The sequence below is a fragment of the Pelmatolapia mariae genome, linkage group LG22, assembly GCF_036321145.2.
Source record: "Pelmatolapia mariae isolate MD_Pm_ZW linkage group LG22, Pm_UMD_F_2, whole genome shotgun sequence".
Taxonomy (NCBI): domain Eukaryota; kingdom Metazoa; phylum Chordata; class Actinopteri; order Cichliformes; family Cichlidae; genus Pelmatolapia; species Pelmatolapia mariae.
In genome coordinates, this window is record NC_086245.2 from 30805158 (window position 1) to 30812931 (window position 7774).

Consider the following 7774-nt stretch of genomic DNA (forward strand, 5'->3'; position numbering starts at 1 on the left):
TAAATGGACTGATTCTTATATAGCGCTTTTCTACTCTCCCGGAGTACTCAAAGCGCTCTATACAACATGCATCGACATTCACGCTCAGATGGATGCATTGGAGAGCAACTGGGGGTTAATATCTTGCCCAAGGATATTTGGCATGCAGACTAGGGGGAGCCAGGGATCGAACCACCAACCACCCCAAGGGGGTGCTAGGGGCAGAGGGAGTGTTAGCCCATGGCACCAAACAGGCCAGGACCGCCCCTGCCTTAAATAATATTTTTTTTAAAAAAGGCCTAACGCAGGAGCTGAGATACGCATCTGGACCTTCAGTTGAACTATTACTCGTTTGGCTCTCAGCGAAGGCGGTCGCACTTTTCTCCTCTCCTCCTTTCCCCTATCTTCCCTGCTTAGCTGCTTATGTCCTTGTCTTGTCTCGTGTTTTTTTTTCTTCTCACCTCCCTGGAACACGCTCTCACAGTCTGTGTCTAAAACCTAAAGAGAACTATGGATTTGATCAACTGGTCTCTGAATGCTATTGACACCCTCTTCTCAACGAGAAGTCTGGGCTCGGGAGAGCCCGAGTGCCCTGGAGGGACTTTCCCTGCCGGATACACGATGGACGGGTGGCAGAAATGGAGGATCGTGTGCCTGGCGGGACTGTCGATCGAGGATGCTGAAGATATCTACCTATTCGGAACCATGATAACAGGGTTCTTGCTGATCGGAGCTGGCTTGGCCCTGGCTTATCGGAGAATTAAGAAAGCGGAACCGGCTGTTCAAACCCCCACAAAGCTGCCCGCTGAGATTGAATTGACGGGACGAGGTGCGGTTTCTCAGAAAGGGCTCACGGACGGGAGCATGGTTAAGAGCTTGGAGGCAATTGCGGCTGCAGTGAATACTCAGAATAACATCTCTGAGCGGATATTGGGACACATCAGGGAAGAATCCGCTCAAATCAACACCTATGGGCGGAAACTGGAATACATCACGGATCAGTTGGCTGCGGTCGTGAGGTCTCAGAATCTGCTCTGTGAGCAAAAGAGTGACAAGACCACGGAATTGAGGGTAAATAACATCATGGAAAAACTCGCAGCTATCCAATGGGAGATGGAGAGACCAGTGTCGGAATGCTAAAAAAAAACAGCTCGAAATTCTCATGAGTTGTTGGAAGAAAATCGCCATCATAATGCGGTACCCCTCCGGCGCCAGCTGTGGGCTCAAGGCTGGAGCCGATCAAAACACTCCCTGATAACGACTATGTTGAGACTGTTCCTTCCCATTCCATGCAAGGCCACCTGGGTTGGCGGGTAGACTGTTTACTTAGCCTGGCAGGGCGAAGGACACTGTCTCCGCTGAACTATGGACACGCACACACATACACTTACACTGATAAGCACACACTCATCCCCCTCCCTTTCCAAACGCCTTCGACGCTTGTTTCCTGTGGGGGAACACAGCGGGTCTACGTGCCGCGCTGGAAAGATAGCGCTGTGCGAGGCGGCTGCTGGGTTCGCTTCAGATTACTCCTCACCCAACACCCAACCCTGTGGCTTGTTATGTCTTCACAATGTTGTGCTGTGGACATTTATGTGCTTTTTTGTGCAGAGGAGTTTTTTTGTTTCCTGTTCTCGTGCTGTCCTACCATGGAAGCACAGCATTAGAAGGGGTCTCTTTTTTTCCTCTTGTACTTTCCCATTGTAATGTACATTTCAATGTTTTTTTCTCCAACGCTACCAATCTCCGACTTGTATCCCCACGTAATGTCTGTGTTGTGTATGTAAGGTCGGGGGGGGGGGTCCCATTCCACTGCAGGGCAACCTGCATGTGACGAATAAAGCTTTGAATGATTGATTGATTGATTGATTGATTATTATTTTGGAGAGATACCAGTGGCCTTTTGTTTTAAAAGAGATAAATTGTTACTCTCTTGTCAAAGGCTTCTTCTCCTTGTATTCTTCAAGTAAAAACCATTGTTTTCTGTTCGTAGTCCTCCTCTAGTCATACCCAAAGTAATACCAATTCCATATCCTTCACAATATCAAACAATAAAAGCACTTTGGCCTTGCCAGTCTGTTGACCACACATAAATCTTTACAACAAAAAATAATCTTAGTGTAATGTGTTTTTTCCCAACTGGTAGAAAAAGTTAAAAGAAAAGTGCATTAAAACTTGCATCAAATCATTCGTCAAGTCAAGCTGTTTCAGTCAACTTTTCTCTCTGTAAATAGCCAAAGTACCACATGGAAAACCTTTTCAAGCTCAGAATCAAGACAACACTTTTAGGTTTAGAAAGGCTGTTGCTGTAAAATGTGGTTCACACTATTTTTTTATTCATTAAAAGTCCTTTCATTTTGAGTCATATATTTTTTGTACATAAAAAAATTATCTATCCAGTGTTGAATCTGTGTAGAGTTGTATAGTGTCAGGGAAGAAGCCTGATCCAGCGTGTGAGGTTGAGAAATATTGGCGAGATATGGTTCAATTAGAAAAAATGAACAGAACGGAACCCCATCTGTGAAAGGGATTAGAGCAGGACCCGCCAGAGCCTAGACGCTGGTGGTGGAGAAACAAAACAAACAAACAAGCTTTATTATTTGGCACATACAGAGTACAATGTGTAGTGAAATGCTCTTGTGTCCGTTCTGCGGACAGGTTGCAGACAAAGCCACGCCATTCCAGGACTTTTTGGTTAGCATGAGAAGTCTAGCCAGGACCCTTACTGGATACTGGGTGGGAATTGAACTTGCAACTGCCGCTCCAAAGACGTGTAGTCTTACCATTACACTATCCAGCTGCTCAATGTGGTGGCTTGAATGGAGCTTGAGGATGAGAGGTGGAGATGGGGAGGATGTGGGTTGCACAACGGCAGATGCGCAGAGAAATTTAAGGTATGTGGCATGAGTGCTCATTGGCCTGGAGAAGGCCAGGAGAAGGTGATTGGACTAGACCAGTGATGACACAAACAGCTTGAAAGCACGGAAAAGTATAAGTGATAAAGTTTAGATTTAGCTGGCAGTACCTGGGAGCGGACAGATGTGAGACCATAGAACTTCCTTATTAAACTTACGCGTAAGCTTCATTTGAGCTCAGCTCAATGCACAGGGCTCTGGTGCCAGTCTCTTGGAGGGGGGCTGGAATCCTTAGGATCTAATCTCTGCTTTTTGTCGATATGGTTCTGTTGCCTTCATGAGGTGATGCCCTCCAGCTTGCAACAGAGTGGTTCGCAGCTGTGTGTAAAGGGGTTGGGATGAATTGAAGTTATCTCTTCCAAGTCTGAGGCCATGGTTCTCAGGAGGAAAAGGATGGATTGCCCACAGGGTCAGGGATGAGTTGTTGCCCGAAGTGGCAAAGTTAAAAAGTCTTGGAATCTTCATCAGTGAAGGGACAGTGGGGCGGTAGACTGAAGATAGATTGGGGTCATATCTGCAGTGATCCTGACACTTTACCAGTGTTTTGTGGTGAAGAGTGAACTGAGCATAAAAGTCAAGCTGCCAGTTTATAATTGATATAGGTCCCTACCCTCATCTATTGTCATGAGCTCTTGATAATGGCTAAAAGAATAAGATCATGGATACAAACTTCATGATTCTGAGCCTGGTTCTGCTGGAGGTTTCTTCCTGTTAAAAGGGAGTTTTTCCTTCCTACTGTCGCCAAAGTGCTTGCTCATAGGGGGTCAAATGATTGTTGTTTTTTTTCTCTGTATGTATTATTGTAGGGTCTACCTTACAATATAAAGTGCCTTGAGGTGACTGTTGTTGTGATTTGGTGCTATATAAATAAAACTGAATTGAATTGAATGATTTCAGTTATTTGGGAGGATCTCAGAGTAGAGCCACTACTTCTCTACATTAAAAGTAGCCAATTGACATGGTTAGACATTTGACTAGAATATCTGCTGGAGAGATTATTGCCTGGCCATGGAATGCGTCTGTGTTCTATGTGTGCTGGAGTAGGTGGCTGGGGAAAGGGAAACCCAGGCATCTCTGCTAAGGCTTCCTGCAACCCAGTCACAGAATAGTGGTAAAACATGAATGGATGATTGAAAAAAAAGCACATTTACTGTGGCTTGCCAACATTGTGATTGCACGCCTAAAATTGTAGCACCGATGTAACTTCTCAACATTAAGTTCTTTTGGATATCCAAGGCACTTGAATGCGTGTTTTTTCACATGCTCATAAATCCTACAAAGCAAGGGCAGCCCGACATATGTCTGAGCAAATATTCTTTTGCTAAAGTGAAATTTCTTCTCTATATGCATCACAAATGACCAGCTGAAAAGGAAAAAAAGCTGAGCTGGGACACTAAGCTGCAGCTCTAACACGATCCACTGGGGGTGAGATCTTTCATGTGTTGTCCCCTTAGAGGAAAAAAAAAATCCCACCAACATCAAACTTTCCACAGATAATTGCTAGTTTGTTTTCCAAGCTTGCCTACTATGTTAAACGATTTCCACATTTGCAGTATTAAAAAAAATCAGCAAGCTGTACTCAGAAATTACATGCTCAGATATTAGTTTTTCTGCACTTAAAGAAAGTGCATCTAGGATGTAAAATTTCACAGCTGAACTTCAAAGTTCCTTTATTTGCTAGAAATGAGTGACTGAACCAATGTAATTTGTAGAAAACAAACTTGGCTACTCCAGCTGATGGCAGATAGATATACAGGAACATGCAATGGCTGCAATCTGTCGCTTACAAAGCCATAGTGAAAGTACTGAGCTAAACCTCTATCTTTCTATATCCCAGTTACTGATATGATTATTTATATTATAGTATTGTTGATATCTTTAAACATTTTAGAGGTCCAGCTTCTTGGGAGGCCAATCCATGACTCATAGTGTTCCATTGTGTCCATTCTGTACACTGTTTTTTCTTTTTAGGATCATTGTTATGCTGAAAAATGAAGTCATCCGATTGGATGCTTACAGTTCTTAATGCTTCTATTACTGTTGAGACTACGTTGAAGATCTTCAACGTGATACATCAACTCCGGTTGTTCCATCGTTCCCTGGTAAGAATTGCATCTGTATTTTCTCCTGCTTCTTTTTTCTGCAGTCGTCTGCTCCTTGTTAGCTACTACTGTGTCTAATTGGTTGGTCAGCAGCTGCTTCTCTGTCTGGAACTCTGATGTTAGCAGCTCCTTTATTTGCACCTCAACCATCCAAGGCCTCATGATGTCGAAGGTTAACCCGAGAGAACACTGACTTAAGGTTGGATAACTCACGAGCCGGAGGTGACACGGGAGCAGATATGACCAGGTAATCATCAAGAAGATGGATTAAATATAGTAGCTTATGGTTGTCGGATAGAACCTAACACAGGCTTCAGCTTCAGCAGTCAACTGGATGTGCTACTTGTAAAAGCCATTCCCACCGAATCACTGAGGAAGATCAAATATGATAGTCATGTAGTTGTCACGTTCGTGTCTTCAGGAGGGAAAAGCAGTGTAGAAGACATCTCCATACAGTAAAATGCCTAACTCCAGAAGAGTGAGCTCTTTAGCCTGACATGAAACCGAACCATGGAATATGATAAGACCCACGTGGCTGTCAATCACTCTGAGTGGTGCGGGCTGGTTAAGTGGTGGAAGAATGAGCTCTATCCATTTACCAGCAATGCAAAACAAAGATGAACGCATACTGGGGGAGGTTTTTATCCGTTGGGTTGGAAGGAGGAATTGATGTAGCCAGCAAAAACTGAGCAGTATTTGATTGGAAAGAAGGGGCCTAAGCTATAAAACTTGGCCACATGCAGCTTGAAGCTGATGTGAGGAGGAAAAGATTCTAAGTTAGATGAATGTATAGCTGGATATGCAGTTGTAAGAATGTTAGCTTAAGTATCGTGTAGAAGAGGAGCTAAAGTGAGACAAACTGGCATCCCAGTGCCAGGTGCAGAGGACTGTAATGGAGGAGCAGCTGAGAATGGAACTGAAATAACCCTTCAAAGAATGCATGATATGGTGGTTGGAAGCAACTGTGTGGAGTGATGGATGGATTTTGAGAGGCTGATGGCTCGAAGGAACAAGGGCTTCTTCTGATACTTGAGTTTGTCACTGCTGCCTGTTGCTGTTTGGTGGGCAGAACTGCAAGGTGTGGGGTAGCTTTGCTGTTGCGGGCGGGGTCTTCATTTCTGTAGGGAACGGGATTATTATTGAACAGAATCAACTTTTGGGGATTTACTTACCTTGATGATTGATTATGCATCATGAAGCTTAATCAATCCTTTATATATAAATTTTCAAGCAAGGTATAGCCAACTAAAATATGTCTAAAATATGAGGGTCCTCCTGCAATAAGAAACATTTTTTGACAAAAAAAAAAAAGACTCACCTGTTTCTTCAGGTTCTGGTACAGTGTCAGGAATGTTAGTATGTAGTGTAGTAGTAGTGTGGCAGCTAAGCCTGAGTCACAGGTTTGATCTGTTTGGCCTGGGAGCAGGAAATTTTGGGGGAGGAATATTCCCTCCTTTCTTGTCTGAGATATGTTGCTGCCAAATTAAAACTAATCTAATTTCTTAAGGTGGTACATTTTCCCAGTTCAAAAATATGTTTTATTTTCTACTGTGAAGGAAATATAATTTTACGGAAATTGCAGAAGAAAAAAAAATACAGCAACATTCATGGAATTGGATTTGTATCTATTTCTGCTGGGACTTTTACCAAACAGGTGTAGATTCAGCTCTACAGTCATGTATTAGGTTACAATATAGGCCATTTTTTAGCCATCTAGATAAAGACTTATTTCCTTGCAATTTCTCTCACTGTTAATTTTAAATGAACTGAATTATATCCTGCCTCCATTTCATCTGGTCAGAATAAAATTGGTTTTGAAGAAAATGTTAATAGGATATCCCAGCATATCAAGGATACCAGAAAGAAAAATTGCCATGAGGATTAGAGGACTGTTTGTAGACAAGCAACACAGGTTTGTAGAAAAAGAAAACCTCTGCATCAGTGTAAGTCCTAAACAGTTTTTTTTTTTGCACCTTTCTAGTACTATTATGCTATTTATACTTTTATTATACCATTACACACAGTTGGTGCATGGTAATGTGAAGTTTCTATGAACAAGTTTGTACTGTCACAAGAAAACAGCTAAACAGCATTCTGAATTTGGGGATTTAAAATAAATTAAATGTAAAATATGTACCATCAAAGGTTGTTTGTCTTGCCATCACATTCTCATTGTGATGGCAAGCCACACATGGTAAGCTCCACACCTCCCCACCATTTGATTCACTTTACTTTACTTTGCAGTCACTACTTTAAATATATTCTACTTATTGTCAAATATTGTCTCTTTATTAGATTTTTTTTTCATTACACCTTCCAATGTTTATATGGCTTGCACAGATTAACACTGCAAGGCCAAAGTTCTGTTTTATGTTATATTAATACATTTTTCTTTGTTTGAGCTACCTGGAGTTTGGCTTCTCCTTCCTGTCTGGCAAAGGGTTGGGAGAGCTGAAGTAACACTGACAGCCTAATTGGATGAAACTACATGCTTCATTGCCTGGGGGGTGTTTCAAGTTTGTTTAATTGTTTTGTATTGGTTGGTTATATGGCAGCCATTTTGTTTTTCCCCGTGTGTATCATTTGGTTTAGCTAAACCAGTATTTAAAGTGAACACCTTTCCTCCATTCACCTTCTTTTATATCCCATGCATTGCTATACAGCAACTGCTTGCCATTTACTTTCTCTTTTTTCTTTCCTTTCACCCTTCCAGGGTGACTGTAGCTCAGGTGGTAGAGCAGGTCAGCTGATTGGAATGTTGGTGGTTCGATCCCTGGC